Source organism: Bison bison, unplaced genomic scaffold, assembly GCF_000754665.1.
Source record: "Bison bison bison isolate TAMUID 2011002044 unplaced genomic scaffold, Bison_UMD1.0 scf7180017864458, whole genome shotgun sequence".
Taxonomy (NCBI): Eukaryota; Metazoa; Chordata; class Mammalia; order Artiodactyla; family Bovidae; genus Bison; species Bison bison.
Genome location: NW_011495020.1, coordinates 5,676,306 through 5,695,200, shown reverse-complemented (window position 1 = coordinate 5,695,200; position 18,895 = coordinate 5,676,306). Strand labels below are relative to the sequence as shown.

The window sequence follows — 18,895 nt, the reverse complement described above, 5'->3', positions numbered from 1 at the left end:
CTCCAAAATCACTGCAGATGGTGATTGCAGCCATGAAATTCAAAGATGCTTACTCCTTGGAAGGAAAGTCATGACCAACCTAGACAGCATATTCAAAAGCAGAGACATTACTTCGACAACAAAGGTCCGTCTAGTCAAGGCTATGGTTTTTCCTGTGGTCATGTATGGATGTGAGAGTCGGACTGTGAAGAAGGCTGAGCACCGAAGAATTGATGCTTTTGAACTGTGGTGTTGGAGAAGACTCTTGAGAGTCCCTTGGACTGCAAGGAGATCCAACCAGTCCATTCTGAAGGAGATCAGCCCTGGGATTTCTTTGGAAGGAATGATGTTCAAGCTGAAACTCCAGTACTTTGGCCACCTCATGGGAAGAGTTGACTCATTGGAAAAGACTCTGATGCTGGGAGGGATTGGGGGCAGGAGGAGAAGGGGACAACAGAGGATGAGATGGCTGGATGGCATCACTGACTCTATGGACGTGAGTCTGAGTGAACTCCGGGAGTTGGTAATGGACAGGGAGGCCTGGCGTGCTGTGATTCATGGGGTCGCAAAGAGTCAGACACGACTGAGCAACTGAACTGAACTGAACCTTTTAAGTTATCAGGTAACAACAAATTAAAACTACAAAAAATTCACTAGCTTTATAGCAGAAGAGTTATTAATTTGAAACACTAATAATTTCAAGTGTTGTTGAGGACGAAGAGAAACAAGAACTCATGTACAATGCAGGTTGAAGTGTAAATTGATTCAACCACTTTGGAAAACTAAACTAGGAAGCATCTACAAGAGCTAAACATCCAAATACTCTGAGACTCAGCATGTTCCCCCTTGGTTATTTATCCAGCAGAAAGGCATACATATGTGCCAAAAAACATGCTCAAGAATGTTCACAGCACAACTGTTTATAGTAGTCAAAAACTGACAATAAACCAAATGTTCATCAACCGTACAATGGATGAATAAATTGCGGTATATACAAATAATGAAGTATTACAAAGCAATGAAAAAGGATGAGCTACTGCCATATGAATCAATATGAATGACTCCTGCCAACAAGATGTTGATCATAAAAAAAATTAAGTTCAAAAACAGACAATACCAATGAATACTGAATCAAGCCAGAATAACAGTTACCTTTGGGAGAGCATGATGACTGTCAGGGGGCATGAAGGAGACTCCAGGATTGATGAAAATGTTCTATATCTTGACCTTGGTATTCATATTGGTTAAACAAATGTTCACTTCATAAAATTTCATCAAAATGACACTCAGTATTTATGGACTGTATAACATGCATGTTTTAATTCAATAAAAAGCATTTAAAAGTTAGCAATACTACATCAGTCCCTTGATCTGTTTTTAATTTTTTGGTTATTTTACTTGGTTAAACTGAAGTCTAGTAGAACTAGGTTTCTATTATCAGTCTGCCTCCTACTTGGGTACTAAAAGTCATATTTACTTTCTTTTTCTGGACAATTACTGAAGAATAGTCTTATGTGTGGATCCTTCCCACATTATGAGGGCAACAAAAGTCTGCCCTGAAGTTAAGACTTTTATGTACAAACTAGATAATTCTAAGATAGTATTTTTTCTCAATATATACATAATCAACTTTCTATATTGAGTTACAAATCACCAGTTCCCACAGTCTGTATCTGGAAAAAAGGAGGTAAGAAAACACAAAGCTTCTGAGGCTTAGCATCTAAGCTCTGGTCTAGCTAAATTTGAAAAGTCAAAGTCGCTCAGTCATCTCCAACTCTTTGAGACCCCACAGACTATACACATTCAATTCTCCAGGCCAGAATACTGGAGTGGGTAGCCTTTCCCTTATCCAGGGGATGTTCCCAAACCAGGGCTCAAACCCAGGTCTCCTGCATTGCAGATGGATTCTTTACCAGCTGAGCAACAAAGGAAGCCAAATTTGAAAAAGCATATCAAAACAAGGTGTAAGCATAATGCTGCTCTGAAATAAAATGAATTATTAAATGTAAAGTGCTTTAAAAATTATGCATGCTAAGTCGCTTCGTGTCCGACTCTGTGTGACCCCATAGACGGCAGCCCACCAAGCTTCTCCGTCCATGGGATTTTCCAGGCAAGAGTACTGGAGTGGGGTGCCATTGCCTTCTCCAAAAATAATGCATATCACACTGTAAATGCCCACCAGTAAGTCTGCAATTCTTTATATCCAGTTGGAAAAACATTATAACAGATCCTTACTCTTGAATTTCCTTCAAAATATTTAAGATAATAAAAAATAGATCTACTTTTAAAAAAAACGTATTTATGGAGCAAAGGGAAAATTTAATAGATTTTTATTAAAACAAGCTGAAGTGAACATTAAAGAAAAGTACATGATAGATGAAAACTTAATAAACTATACCTAAGATTTTTTTTAAGTTCTAAATTATACTACTATTTAACTATGATGTTAGGAGATCTCCTATATATACTTTATCCAGTCTGCCAAATTTTAACATCTGCATCGTCATCTTCACATATAGATAAACATATTTTCTGAAACATTTGAGAGTAAGGTGTGTATACCATGCCCTTTTACTTCCAAATACTTAAACGTGTACCTAAGAACAAAGATATCCTTTTATAATCTATTTTTTAAAAGGAGTAAATAAAGTCCTTAAGGGCTTTCTTCTTCCTCCAGTTTTGTCATGTATTAGATTTAGCCATTGTATCTCCTGAGCAGAAGATATTAAAGAGGTGCCAAGAATACACAGAAGAACTATACAGAAAAGGTATTCACAACCCAGATAATCACGATGGTGTGATCACTCACCTAGAGCCAGACATCCTGGAATGTGAAGTCAAGTGGGCCTTAGGAAGTATCACTACGAACAAAGCTACTGCAGGTGATGGAATTCCAGTTGAGCTATTTCAAATCCTGAAAGATGATGCTGTGAAAGTGCTGCACTCAATATGCCAGCAAATGTGGAAAACTCAGCAGTGGCCACAGGACTGGAAAAGGTCAGTTTTCATTTCAATCCCAAAGAAAGGCAATGCCAAAGAATGCTCAAACTACTGCACAATTGCACTCATCTCACACACTAGTAAAGTAATGCTCAAAGTTCTCCAAGCAAGGCTCCAGCAATACATGAACCATGAACTTCCAGCTGTTCAAGCTGGTTTTAGAAAAGGCAGAGGAACCAGAGATCAAATTGCCAACATTCACTGGATCACTGAAAAAGCAAGAGAGTTCCAGAAAAATATCTATTTCTGCTTTATTGACTATGACAAAGCCTTTGACTGTGTGGATTACAATAAACTGTGGAAAATGCTGAAAGAGATGGGAATACCAGACCACCTCATCTGCCTCTTGAGAAACCTGAATGCAGGTCAGGAAGCAACAGTTAGAACTGGACATAGAACAGACATAGAACAACAGACTGGTTCCAAATAGGAAAAGGAGTACGTCAAGGCTGTATACTGTCACTCTGCTTATTTAACTTATATGCAGAGTACATCATGAGAAACGCTGGGCTGGAGGAAGCACAAGCTGGAATCAAGATTGCCGGGAGAAATATCAATAACCTCAGATATGCAGATGACATAACCCTTACGGCAGAAAGTGAAGAAGAACTAAAGGGCCTCTTGATGAAAGTGAAAGAGGAGAGTGAAAAAGTTGGCTTAAAGCTCAACATTCAGAAAATGAAGATCATGGCATCCGGTCCCATCACTTCATGGCAAATAGATGGGGAAACAGTGGAAACAGTGGCTGACTTTATTTTTGGGGGCTCCAAAATCACTGCAGATGGTGATTGCAGCCATGAAATTCAAAGATGCTTACTCCCTGGAAGCAAGGTTATGACCAACCTAGACAGCATATTAAAAAGCAGAGACATTATTTTGTTAACAAAGGTCCATTTAGTCAAGGCTATGGTTTTTCCAGTGGTCATGTATGGATGTGAGAGTTGGACTATAAAGAAAGCTGAGTGCCGAAGAATTGATGCTTTTGAACTGTGGTGTTGGAGAAGACTCTTTGAGAGTCCCTTGGACTGCAAGGAGATCCAACCAGTCCATCCTAAAGGAAATCAGTCCTAGGTGTTCATTGGAAGGAATGATGTTGAAGCTGAAACTCCAATATTTTGGCCACCTGATACAAAGAGCTGACTCATTTGAAAAGACCCTGATGTTGGGAAAGAGGGAAGGCAGGAGGAGAAGGGGACGACAGAGGATCAGATGGTTAGATGGCATCACCGACTCAAAAGACATGAGTTTTGGTAAATTCCGGGAGTTGGTGATGGACAGTGAGGCCTGGTGTGCTATGGTTCATGGGTCTGCAAAGAGTTGGACATGACTGAATGACTAAACTGGAACACCTTTTAAATTATCTTGTCTTTATAAGGTATTCTGCAAGACACAATTTTAAAACATAGGTTCTTGAGCAAATCAAACAGGGAAGTTTAATTAAAAAAGAGATTCAATTGAAGAGTTGGGAAAAGCTTCAGAAGACTTAGATGAGAATATGTAAAACTTTATACTCAAGAGTGGCTTTAGTATATATATATATTTTAAAGGTTTATTATCAAAAGGTTTCCAGATTTGATACTGCTAAATCTTATCCCTCAAGATGTCAAAAAATTATTGTAACTTAGACAAATTAAAAATTATTAATTTAACAGACAAATCTGGCCAATGATTTGATAGCTATCTGTAAGGAATGAATTCAGAAATGGATTCAGAAAAAATTACTGTTTTCATCAAAATTCTCTCCTACAGTAATAAAAAGACACCTAATCCCGGTAAGCAAATCTTTAAATGAACTGGAATTATTGTGATCATGCATAGAAAAAATAGCTATTTGAGATATAAGATATCGTGTACTTTTACTCAACAAACATTGACTCTGTGCCAACTACGTGCCAGATCTACGATAGCTACAAAGAGATCAGTAATTTAAAAAAAATTAGGCATGGTACTCACCCTTAAGAAACTTATAATTTAGCAAACCTAAGATTCCTACTTTCAGACAGGAAAGGTATTATTTTTCTCTATTCTGAAAACAAAGTAACTAGGATGCAGAGTGGTAAATGTGTCAAACTGCACAGAACTGTGAAATGTTCTAGAGACACAAGAAGTCAGTAATAGTTGCTCAGTCATGTCTGACTCTACAAACCCATGGACAGAAGCCTGCCAGACTTCTCTGTCCATGGAATTCTCCAGGCAACAATATTGGAGTGGGTTGCCATTTCCTTGTCCAGGGGATCTTCTCAACCCAGGGAAAGAACCTGGGTCTCCCACATCACAGGCAGATTCTTTACCATCTGAGCCACCAGGGAAGCCACAGAAAAGAAGAGCACAAGAAAGGCAGATTCTAAAATTGTCATCTTAAATCTCCTAATAGAGGCCTTAATTTGCCTCTGTCAGGCTGTAGAAGACTCCTTAAAAATATCCTCCAATCTATCCCTTGACTCCAAAAGGGACCATGTTCCTTAATCCCCAATGTACATACTAGCCTTGTTCCACTAAGTCAGTCACCAGCTACTTTCCAAATAATATATTAGTGCTGCTAAGTCACTTCAGTCGTGTCTGATTCTGTGCGACCCCAGAGACAGCAGCCCACCAGGCTCCCCCGTCCCTGGGATTCTCCAGGTAAGAACATTGGAGTGGGTTGCCATTTCCTTCTCCAATGCATGAAAATGGAAAGTGAAAGTCAAGTCGCTCAGTTGTGTCCGACCCTCAGCGACCCCACCGACTGCAGCCCACCAGGCTTCTCCATCCATGAGATTTTCCAGGCAAGAGTACTGGAGTGGGTTGCCATTGCCTTCTCCGAATATATTAGTACTTTTACATAAAAATATGATAACAGATATATCTCCTTCATAGAAACAGATAATGTCCTTTTACAGATAAACTCCTTACATAGGAAAAAACAGAAGCTGCACAAAAGGTATATACTACTAGATAGTTTTAGAATGGATGTGATAAGAAATATGCAAATCGAAGACTGGCTGGTCATAGTGGTTCTTTAATAATTTAACTGTGTCAGTGATAGGCTATAGTAGGCCATATGAGTGAGTGAAGTTTGGTTCTTTTCAAAGTTGTATGTAACCTAATACCTTTTCATTCAATTAGTGTGAGGAATGCCACGACTAGAAGAAATAGGATGAAGAGTGTTAGAATGTTAATTTTAAACATTCTGTTAGGAGGAGAGTTGAACCTCTAATAATAACGATTTTTTTATACAATTACTAGGCTCTGCAGTCTAACCTGTGTTCTCTGGCAGGGTGTTTTCATGAATTAAGATTATATCATTAATTAGTTTTAAGGTGCTTTTGAAAAGTAGGCCTTATTTTCATCTTTTTGTACTGGGAGAAATATATAATAGAAACTGACTTGGATTACTCTGGTGTAAACTCATATTACATAGGACTTTAACTATTGAATAAATGAATATTTAATACTGGTTATGCCATTGGGATGTCCTGACCCAACATCAAGATTCTAAACCCTACTGTTGATATGAACTCTAGAGTAGGACTATGCTGTTATCTGTAGTATAACTTGCTCCATTGATCAATTTTTTGGATCAGTAAGGGATCAAACATTTTGACTATTTGGTCTAAATTTTAATCATTCAGAGACTTTTTTGTTCTCTGAGATCATCCCAAACAAAACCGCTAACCCATATAAAAGTTTTATTATCCCACGATGATTTAGTTCATTGTAGTGGGTGGGGGGGGGGCATTAATTAAATAAAGCCTCTGGTCTTATTTTGTTATTCCCACCTCTTCATAGGAAGGTCAATTTCACTGATTAAGAGATAAGAAAACCCTGTGTGGCCACTCACACAAGTCTTTATTCAGAAAACAAGTGATTATGCTGCCTTTGCACGGTCAGGATAATAGATGTCACTGGGCAAGCAGTGCCTTTAATACTAGTCAGGCTAGAGGTGATACTCTCAGTAAATAGGCAAGGTTTGTACTTGTTGAGTTCCTTTTACTTTTTTAAAATCTTTTGGTAGGTGCATACCTCTGTCAGGTTGAGACTAATTTTAATAAATAATTTAACACTGACTTAGATTTGTTGTTAACTACCAGTGATTCTATTACTTATATAAGCTTATGCAAGAAGAAATATTTCCTGTTAGTCATATTAACATTACTGTTTCTTTTAATTAATAGACTAGTCCAGTATTAAACTAGGAGTCGATTTATTGTTGGTATTAAGGTAAATGTGTTGCCAAGCTTGAACGCTTAATCGATGGCTGTTTTTTAAGGCAACTATGGTGTTATTTTTACTCTCTAGATAAGGTTGTATCCTGTTTCTAAGAAGTTGAAACTTTTTAGATTAACATTTAAAAATACATTAAAATTTCTGATTTTTTAATAGTTTGTAAAGTTGAACTATGATTTAAGATTTTTTTTTTTGGACAACCAGCTCTCATCAGGCTTGTTAGGCTTGTCACCTCTACTTATAAATCTTCTCAGAATTTTGCTATATAGATGAGTTTGTTCTAATAAACTGTTCATAAGGAGCTCATCTGGCTTCTGGGGATTTAAGTTCTTTGTTAAAAATTTCCTAGTTAAATCATTATACAAAATGTAAAAGGGGAAAGGTTTGGGTTTTTTTTATTACTTTTAATGCTTTTTTTTAAAAATCAGGCCCTTACAGTATTTTCTACATAGCACTCCAAATTTTTAAATTTCCATCTCTTATACTTTAAATACTGGGTGAATAATTTATTTAATCTGCTTATAACAGTTGAATTTGTGGGAAATTTGGGACAAATTTAAAGTATCCATAAACTATGAAACTCCTGAGGGTAAAATAAACTAGGTGCTTTTATTTACGCTATCCTTTGATTTATTCAAGCACACTTTCTAGTATGCTTCCCTCAGTAATACTTTATCTCCTCATATGTGTTTGGTACTTGCTAAGAGATTATAAAGATTATTAATAATTGAAGAGGGTGATGGATGGAGTGTACATGCTTGATGGCCTGATTCAACTAGGCACCCTCTTCTTAATTTACTACCATAGCCTCCTTTGGTTTTCAGTTTCATAAAAACTTTCGTATAATGAGAAACATGCTCTTGAAATAGAAAATATAGTCCATTTCCTCCCATCCTACAAGTTACATTTTGACCTAACATTTTTATGTGTAATAATTACACTATTATTCCTTTTTAAGAGTTTGCTGAAAACAGCAGTATATAGACTGAATTAGCAAATGCTGGTGAGGTTTATCAGAGTTTATCAATCATAGAGCAGGCTCCTCTAGAGGGGTATGAAGCACCATCAAGTCTCTTGAGTTTTAAGCTACTGCTAATAGAACTCTGGCAAATAATTTTGTTACTGTAATTATCTGAGTTTAGGGCTAAGCATAATGGGTTATCTAATCCTGGATTGAGTCTTAGCTGTCGTGTGATCAAGAACTGTTAAAGTCACTTCTGTAGTTTATTTTTATTTTAGCTATAGCTTTTTACAGTTTAGCTAGAACTTTTTTATTATTCTTTAACACAATTTACACTGGTTTTCTATTAATTTGAGTTAATCATATGACCGTGGTGGCTAGCACAAAATTTACCAACCCTAAATTACATAACTAAGTCCAATTTTCATTAATGGCTTAATTTTTATCACTGCTGTTTCCCATGAGGGTATGGCTTAAGCAAGGCAATATGACCTACTATTTTTGTGTGCTTGATATCTGCTTCTTTTAATCATGATTTAGAGGACAGTCTGTTTAAGCAGGATTCCCAGCTGGTGCTAGTGGTAAAGAACCTGCCTGCCAATTCAGGAGACATAAGAAACGTGGGTTCGATCCCTGGGTTGAGAAGATCCCCTGGACGAGGGCACGGCAACCCACTCCAGTATTCTTGCCTGGAGAATCCCATGGACAGAGGAACCAGGCGGGCTATAGTCCACTGGGTTGCAAAGCTGGACACAACTGAAGCAACTTGCACACACGCACTGCTTAAGACACTGTGGTATCACTAAAACGTGGTAAAAAACTGAGAGTACTATTTTAATTTTCTTCCTAATATGTCCATTTACATTCACTTTAGAAGAGAAGTAATACCAGAATCAACTTATTGCCTGCTTGAAAACAGCAACACAGGTCTAATGAGAATATGGATTACACTTCCCAAGATAGAAAAAAAGTGTAAGTTCAGTCACTGAGAATTGGTTATTAACTCTTACCTCCCTCTAATTTCCCCCAACTCATTTCTTATCTTAGCACTCAATCTATAAATACTTTTCCAACTAGGTAGAGCAGAGGTCAGCTAACTTACTCTATGCTGCTGCTAAGTCGCTTCAGTCGTGTCTGACTCTGTGCGACCCCATAGACGGCAACCCATCAGGCTCCTCCTTCCCTGGGATTCTCCAGTCAAGAATACTGGGGTGGGTTGCCATTTTCTTCTCCAGCTTACTCTATGAAGGGTCATAAAGTAAATATTTTTGGCTTTCTGGGCCCTAAGGTCTCTGATGCAACTCCCTAACTCTGCCTCTATAGCCTGAAAACAGCCATACGCAATGTGTAAAAAAATTAAGATCGGCTGTATTTTAATAAAGCTTTATTCATAAACAGTAAACCTGAGTTTCATATAATTTCAACATATTGCAAAGTAGTCTTCTTCTTCCAGGAATTTTTTCCATCAACCATTTAAAAATGTAAAGACTATTCTTAGTTCACAGGTCATACCAAACAGGCAGTAGACTGGATTTGGTAGTGTGCAAACCCTGGATGGACAGACCTGCTTATAAGCTGGAGTTGTAGCAGGTGACTGGCCCGTCTTTACCTCAGTCAACTGATGTCTAAACCTAAAACCTGACATGAAATAATTCTTATTCTACTTTTCATTCATTTGCAAATCACCTTTCTCTCAACAACAACAACAAAAAAAAGACACACTGTAGCTCTTACTTTCAGATGCTAACTTTTAAGAATTTCAAGAACTGCTGAAATACATCTGGATATCAATTATCTTTCAATAATTTTTCACTTCTCTTGAGAATAAAAATTCTAAAGATAAATAAAAGCTATCAAAGAAGGTAGCAGTCTATGCTCTAAATGTTTTTATAATAATTGGTCCTATGCTCCTTGCAAGGAGATTGCAAACCTCATTGTACCCAATATTTATGTCAGGAAAAAAAAAAAAACAAGAAGAGAAGGCATACTTCTGAGCTCAAAATGAAGACTGAAGATATCTAGTGAAACTCACCAAGTTGTAAAGATTCATCTAAGAGGAATGCAGAATTTTCCAAAGGCATCTAACACTGTGACAAAATCAGCTTCTAAGTTTCAGCAGCTTTACAGGAAAAATAAAAAATAAAAAAATCCATGAAACAAGGGCAGCTGTGGAAATAATATTAACCAAATTCTAAGTAACAATACTGCCAGTATTTTTTTTTCCATCCAAGTATACCACATTAATTGAGGTTTCCTATGTGCCAGGAATTGGGGATGCAGCAATGAACACGTCAGATTCTATCAACCCCTCTGGAGCTCAGTCTGTAGGGTTACTCCAAATGGGATGAAAGGTTTTAAAACCATGATGGTGTGAAAGGGGAGCATGGCAGAGATACACACTAGTCTGGTGGGAATTTATTAGAAAATGTCTCCTAGAAAAGAGGCAATTAATGCAAGCATGAGTAGGATCTGACCAAATAAAGCAACTGGGGAGGGGAGAGAAAGAACATATTACATTAAGGGGAACAGCATGTTCAAAGGGGCAGATGTAGGAGAGGATATGGCATCTGTGTGAAAGTAAAAAGTCGAGTATGGCTGCTCAGAGTAAGAAAAGAGATGAGAAGGTCATTCTCTGAGATGAGACATGGCCAAAGGAAGAAAGCAAGGTATTAAAACAATTTGCCCTGTATCACTCAGTCACACAGAGCTAACAGGCAGAGTTCATTTTAAGCCCTCACCACTTGACTGCAATATAATTACCATTCTGCAGCTCTTCTCAGTCCTCTATCATCAAGGGTCTTAGAAGAGGACTCCTGGAAAGAAAGTTGATGGAAAGTCTTAAGGAGGATGATCCTTTTGTGGAGCTTTTGCAAGGGCTTGAGAGAAAACCTCACTATGAATGGAAGAACTGATCAACTAACCATCAGGAGCCCTCCTGCAAAATGAAGGAAAAGAAGAGTCCCAGCACCATCCTCAATTACTAGTGAATAGTTGTCAAGCATTTTATTATGTGTCAAGTCTAGTTGTAAGTGCTTTACATGTATTAACTAATTTAATCCTCACAACATCCCTATGAGATAGGTGCTTTTTATTACTCTCTATTTCCAGTATGGTTTTATGAACAGTCCAATTATCATCATTAATTTTTATTAACAATTGAAATGAAAATTATTAGAAATGTTAAAGATACTTCTTTCCACCATATTAAAAGAATTTTAATTACCCTTCAATAGGAAAAGTACTATTTTAAAGACTGATTAACAAAAACAAAAGATTTCACATTAATTGGGTTATTTCTCTTTTAACTAGCAGTTCCGTTAGACAAGGAGTTGGAAATTCTGTTCCTTGTTCATTCATTCACTTACTATGATAGGTTCTACATATCCAATGATAACGGGGAAAAAACACCAAATTCCTGCCCTCATGGAGTTTTACTCACTGAAATGAAAATTGATACCCCCTAGCAATTACATTTTTATAACATATCCTACTTATAAAATGTTCTTATGTAAAGAATCAAACTCTTTGCTTTTTCCAGTTTTTCTATAGTAAAGTACAAATGTGAGAACTGGACCATAATAAAGTTGAGTGCCAAAGAATTGATGCTTTCGAATTGTGGTGCTGGAGAAGACTCTTGAGGGTCTATTGGACTGCAAGGAGATCCAACCAGTCAATCCTAAAGGATATTGACACTGAATATTCACTGCAAGGAGTGATGCTGAAGCTGAAGCTCTAATACTTTGGTGACCTGATGTTAAGAGCCAGTTCACTGGAAAAGACCCTGATGCTGGGCAAGACTGAGGGCAGGAGGAGAAGGGGGCAACAGAGGATGAGATCACTGGATGGCATCACCGACTCAATGAACATGAGTTTGAGCAAACTGCAGGAGATAGTGAAGGACAGGGAAGCCTGACATGCTGCAGTTCATGGGGTCACAAAGAATCAAACATAACTTAGCGACTAAAGAACAACAACAAAGAGTCAAACTACAGTATCAAATCTTTATATTGTATATTCTTAACAGTTGCAGTGTCACATCCAGGGGTGAAAAAAATCTTCAGTAGAAATTAAAACAGTTTCTTGCCTTCCAAAGCACAATGCTCTACTCTTGGGTCTCATGGAGCAGACAATAAAGGAAAAAAAAAAGGTCTAAAAAGGGCCTTTAAAGGAGTAATAATGAAAAAAAAGCTTGAGAAACACTGCTTTAGAGCAAACGTTCCATTTAAATCAATACAGAAAAGAAGTAAAATGACATCAAGAAGAAGAAACCAGATAAATTCAGAATGAGAAATATTTTATAGAACTGACCTAGTTTCATATATATCACACACACACACACACACACACACACACACACACACACACACTTAGAAATATTTGCAGATGAATTAGATGTGGAATATACTTCAAACAGATTCAGGAGAAGGTACACAGCTGAAGGTACAGATGAAACAAGACAGGTCCTGAGTTGATAGTTATTAAAGCTGAGAGTTCATCATTCTATTCTGTACTACTGTTGTTATGTATTCCATTAAAACAAAAGCGTATGTTATTTGAGGAAGATTTTGAATTCTTAAGAAACTGGAGCAGAACTGTGTAATACATAGCTGGTACAAACATTTTCTATCAACGGTGATCTACAAACCAATATCACTCTTCTCCCGAATAAACTGTACTCTTAAGAAAAAAAGGACTCAAGAAACATAACAACTAACTGGTAATATCCCATCTGAATTCTGATTCAAACAATATAAAAAGGTATTTTTCAAACAACTGGAAAAGATCTGAGTAAGAACTAGGTATTATATAATATTAAGAAACTATGGTTAATTTGGTTAGATATGATAGAGTTTATGTAAGAACATATCTTTACTTTTTAAAAAACATATAGAAATATTTTACCCTCCCTGGTGGCTGAGGCGGTAAAAAATCCACCTACAATGTGAGAGACCCGGGTCTGATCCCTGGGTCAAGACCCCCTGGAGAAGGAAATCGCTACCCACTCCAGTATTTTTGCCTCGGAAATCCCATGGACAGAGGAGCTGGTGGGCTAGTCTGTGGGCTCACAAAGAGTTGGACACGACTGAGCAGCTAACACTTAGAGGTATTAAAAACATAACCTGTGATGGATTCATTTTGATATTTGGCAAAACTAATACAATTATGTAAAGTTTAAAAATAAAATAAAATTAAAAAAATAAAAATAAAAGGAAAAAAAAACAAAATATGTTTTTATATTGTTTGAATCAGAACTTTTTAACTACAGAAGTATTTAGAAGTGAAGTGACAATTCCTTTCATTCTTTTTTTTTTTTTTCCTTAAAAAAAGAAAACCTGAAGAATGAAAGATAATGATGACAGTTTTGTCTCACTTTCACCTTTGGAATGCCTACTGGTAAGACAGCACAGAAGTACAAAAAGTTTAAGATCTATAAAACAATGAAAAGAATGGAGTAGGAAGTTATGAAGGGATGAAATGACACAGTAGATTTCTAGAGAATGGAAAGAAGATCCAAAGTGTGTTAACAGGTTAAGCAAAACTAGGGAAAGCACAGTACAAAATTCACACACACAGGGACTACCGTGGAGGCCTGAGTCCATCGTTCTGAGACTCTAGACTCAAGTTAGCAGATAAAGAGGCTGAATACTAGTGACCTAGGAAAAAGTTACCTGTCTCCTTTCTCTACACCCATTCCTTGGCTAGGCAAGGCCCAGTGGCACCCCTAAGCCAAAAACTGTGCCACTCTTTTCTAAAGAAATCTAGCAGAAATCTGGCAACCTGCTCATAAAGAAACCAGAGGAATGTTAGTGCCTAGCCATGTCTGTTGTCAATACGACAAATAGAAAGCTCCTGAGAATCACAATAGGTCCCCTGCTCTTCTGCTCTAAACCTAAACTTGCCAGCAGACAAGACACTCCATCTATGTACTAAGAATTACCAACCAGTCTTTTCAAACAGAGAAAGCACTTAGGAAAAAATCCCACCTATCCAACAAGAAAAAAACACCCCAACTGTAGCTATAGAAAGTCATCAAGACATTCCTGTAGCAATATACATGAGTCAACTATGTAATTTCATATGAGGAAAAACCACAGCTAGAAAAAGACAAAGGTAAATAATAAATTAACCCCAGAAGACTCACAAAGTATTCAGGTACAGAAGAAAAGAATTAAACAATTAAAATATCCTTAAGACACTCCTAAAGAAACTGCATTCAATGAAACAAAAACAGAATGCTACAATGATACAGATTTTACAACACCCAGAATTGTTGTAAATACTTTACAAATATGAACTCCTTTGCCCACAAAGTAGTTATCCTCATTTCATAGTTCAGAAACAGAGCAGAGAAAGGTTAAATAATTTACCTAAGGTCATATGGTTATTAAGTAGTGGAGCTGGAATCTTAACAGACACAGTCTAGCAGTCTAGTTCTATTATATATGCTTTTAAAAACTACACCATGTTGCCTCCTGAAATAATACAAACAGAAAATAAGCAAAGGTACTGGAATACTTACAATCTGCTTACAGACATTCACAGAAAAGCAGGAACATATAGCCAAAGAAATCTGTAAAAATAAGGAATAAAAAGGCAATGACAGAAAACATAAGAGATATGACATAAGGATCAAACCAGAAAGCCAATATTCTGCTGATGAGCATTCCAAAGTGAAAGAACATAGAAAACCAAGAAATATTACCAAAAAACAGTGAGAACATTTCCCATACCTGAACGGAAACACCGGCATTTCAACGGAAAAGGTCTACCAACTCCAGAGAATTCAGATAGAATAACAACTCATACCTAGACACAGGGCTTCACTGAGGGCACAATGGTAAAGAATCCACCTGCCAATGTAGCAGACACAGGCAATGTGGGTTCGATCCCTGGGTTGGGAAGATCCCCTGCAGGAAGAAATGGCAACCACTCTAATATTCTTGCCTGGAAAATTCCATGGATAGAGGAGCCTGGCAGGCTACAGCCCATGGGGTCGCAAAAAGAGTCAGACACAGTGACCTACTGGGCATATACCTAGATATGTAACTATAAAATTCCAGAACTACAAAGACAACAGTAAGATACTAAAGTTTCCAAAGAGAGAGAGGGAAAGGGTTATAAAAATATAACAAGACTCAGAGTAGCATCAGATTTCCTACCATCTTGATCTAAACATAACAGAGAAAAGCTCCTAAGTTCAAAAGGAAATTCACTCTGAATCTAAATTTCTACACTCAAACTATCAAGCAATTATGAACCAGGTAAAAGCCATGTTTAGGCATTCAAGAATGTTTCATCTTAAGTATCCTGTATATTGATGTTAATTTGGAACATATTCCAGCAAAAAGAAGGAGAATGCCATGAAACAGGAAGATGCGATATCTAAGGAACAATAAACCTAACCCAGAAATGCAGTGGAAGAATATCTCAGAATGTTAGATACTCAGCAGGCTTCCTTCTTACGAAGACTGAAGGAAGAAGTAGGAAAACTCTAAAAGGGATGTCTCTAGGAAAACCAGGGATTCTTTTCAACAAATAAGATACTGTGATTCAAGCAGGAAACATTTCTACCAAAGAAAAAAAGGTAATTACAGACTGCAGGAGGTGAAGATGAACAAGATTAAACAAACAACTCAGAATATAAGGCAAACTAGTCGCGTGATTGTGAAAAAATTTGCCCTAAGATAACCAAACTTACCTTGATATCCTGTTTTTTTTGAGTTCCATTATAACTTTGTATTCATGAAAAACAAACAGCTCAATGAGTAACTGTAATTTATTGTGTTCAGCTTTTAGAATCAACCTACTGAAAAGCCTGAATGTTTTTGTTTTGTTTTGGCCATACCATGCAGCATGCAGGGTCTCAGTTCCCCCACCAGGGATCAAACCTGTGCCCTCTGCATTGCGAGCATGGAGTCTTACCCACTGCAATGTCTTAATCTCATTATACAACAGAAAAAAATGTTATGTGATCAACCTGGTCAAACACAAAAGAAAAGGTAGAAATGAAAGTGAAGGAGAAGACAAGACAAGATAGAGAAATGGATAAAGGCCCTACTATCCTTATCTTACATAGTAGGAATTTAAAATATAATGTCTAAGAAACATTTTATTTACAACTGCACAGGTACCAAATGAAAACATTATACTGTTTCAAACTTTGGGATGAAGAGAGATGAGTGATTAAGGACAGCAAAAGTAAGCTAAATCCTCATCACTCTCAGCAAAATCAAGAGAATAATTTAAAGTGAATTAATCAAGAAATAAACCTTACCTGCCTCCTGAGAAACCTGTATGCAGGTCAAGAAGCAACAGTTAGAACTGGGCATGAAACGATGGACCAGTTCAAAATTGGGAAAGGAGTACATCAAGGCTATAAATTGTCACCCTGCTTATTTAACTTATATCCAGAGTACGTCATGAGAAATGCTGGACTGGATGAAGCACAAGCTGGAATCAAGATTGCCAGAAAAACATCAATAACCTCAGATATGCAGATGACACCACCCTTATGGCAGAAAGCGAAGAGGGACTAAAGGGCCTCTTGATGAAGGTGAGACTGAAAAAGCTGGCTTCAAATTCAACATTCAAAAAACTAACATAATGGCATCTGGTCCCGTAACTTCATGGCAAATAGATGGGGGAAAAATGGAAACAGACTTTATTTTCTTGGGCTCCAAAATCACTGCAGATGGTGACTGCAGCCATGAAATTAAAAGACACTTGCTCCTTGGAAGAAAGGCTATGACACACCTAGACAGCATATTGAAAAGCAGAGACATTACTTTGCTGACAAAGGTCTGTATAGTCAAAGCTATGGTTTTTCCAGTGGTCATGTATGGTTGTGAGAGTTGGACCATAAAGAAGGCTAAGCACTGAAGAACTGATGCTTTTGAACTGTGGTGCTTGAGAAGACTCTTGAGAATAATCTTGGAGAGCAAGGAGACCAAACCAGTCAATCCTAAAGGAAATCAATCCTAAATATTCATTGGAAGGACTGATGCTAAAGCTGAAGCTTCAGTACCACCTAATGTGAAGTGCTGACTCATTTGAAAAGACCGTGATGCTGGGAAAGATTGAAGGCAGGAGGAGAAGGGGATGACAGAGGATGAGATGGTTTGATGGCATCACTGACTCAATGGACATGAGATTGAGCAAGCTCCAGGAGACGGTGAAGGACAGGGAAGCCTGACATGCTGCAGTCCATGGAGTGGCAAAGAGTTGGACACAACTGAGAGACTGAACAATGACAATAAATCAAGAAATAAAAGCAGATCTCAATAAAGTAAAGCCTAGGACCAGGTGGCTTCACAGGAAAAAATTCTCCATAACATTTAAAAAATATACCAATCCTCCTCAAACATTTCCAAATAATTAAACAGGAAGGAACATTTTCACCTCATTTCATGATGCCAGTACTACTCTGATACCAAAAGCAGAAAAAGACACAACACAAAAAAAATACAGACCAATATTCCTGATGAATACTGATGCAAAAATCCTCAGACAAAATACTAACAAATCAAATTCAATACCACATTAAATGGATTATACACCATGATCAAGTGGTTATTTATACCCAGAATGCAAGGATGATTTAAACCATGAAAATCAACCACTGTCATATACCACATCAACCGAATGAAGATGGTGGGGAAGATGACTTCAAGTAATGAAGGCATTTGACAACATCAAACATTCTTTCACAATAAAAACACTAAACAAACTAGAAACAGAAGCAAACCACCTCAACATAACAACAGCCATATATGAAATAGTCATAGCTAACATCATTCAATAATAAAAAATGAAAGCTTCTGGACTGAAAGAAAACTGAAAAATTATGGACAAAGCAAGGATACCTATTTGCATTACTTGTATCCAACATAGAGCTGGAAATCCTAGCTAAGGCAATTAGGCAAGAAGAGAAACAAAAGTCATTCAAATATGGAAGGATGAAGCAAAAAACTACCTCTGTTCACAGATCGTATGATCATATATGCAGAAAACCCTAAAGATTTCACACGTAAAAAGCCGATTAAAACAAATAAATGATTTTAGCAAAGTTGCCCAATACAAACTCAAACATTCAAAAATCAGTTCTGTTGCTAAACATTACTAATGAACAATTCAAAACAGAAATTTAAGTAGACAACTACATTTACAATAGCACCCCCCAAAAAAAATGTAGAAATAAAGTTAACCAGAGAGGTGAAAGCGTGTACAATGAAAACTATAAAATATAGCTAAAAGAAATCAAAAGAAAATCTATGTTTGTGGATTGGAAGACATGGAGAAAATTCTTAAAGAGATGGGAATACCAGTCCACCTGACCTGCCTCCTAAGAAATCTGTATTCAGGTCAAGAAGCAACAGTTAGAACTGGATATGGAACAACAGACTGCTTCCAAATTGGGGAAGGCATATGTCAAGGCTGTATACTGTCACTCTGCTTATTTAACTTATATGCAGAGTACATCATGAGAAACGCTGGGCTGGAGGAAGCACAAGCTGGAATCAAGATCGCCGGGAGAAATATCAATAACCTCAGATATGCAGATGACATCACCCTTATGGCAGAAAGTGAAGAAGAACTAAAGAGCCTCTTGATGAAAGTGAAAGAGGAGAGTGAAAAAGCTGGCTTGAAACTCAACATTCAGAAAACTAAGATCATGGCATCTGGTCCCATCACTTCATGGTAAATAGATGGGGAAACAATGGAAACAGTGACAGATTTTATTTTGGGGGG

The 18,895-nt window shown here is 37.2% G+C and overlaps 1 protein-coding gene across 9 annotated transcripts in view; it reads right to left on the bottom strand.

Annotated features, from left to right (window-relative positions):
• CLOCK (clock circadian regulator) overlaps positions 1-18,895 on the bottom strand; it is a 111,564-nt gene that overhangs the window by 82,012 nt on the left and 10,657 nt on the right. Inside the window, exons 3-4 of one of the 9 annotated variants that reach the window (XM_010859681.1) lie at positions 10,907-10,959; positions 10,179-10,265 (exon numbers count right to left, since the gene is read on the bottom strand). The exons of 4 other annotated variants lie outside the window; for them this stretch is intronic. The gene's annotated coding sequence lies outside the window, so the exon portion shown is untranslated. Of the gene's footprint in view, positions 1-1,131; positions 1,780-10,178; positions 11,733-18,895 lie in introns of those variants that run through there. 4 more of the 9 variants (XM_010859680.1, XM_010859682.1, XM_010859679.1 and 1 more) reach the window with 4 other exon arrangements.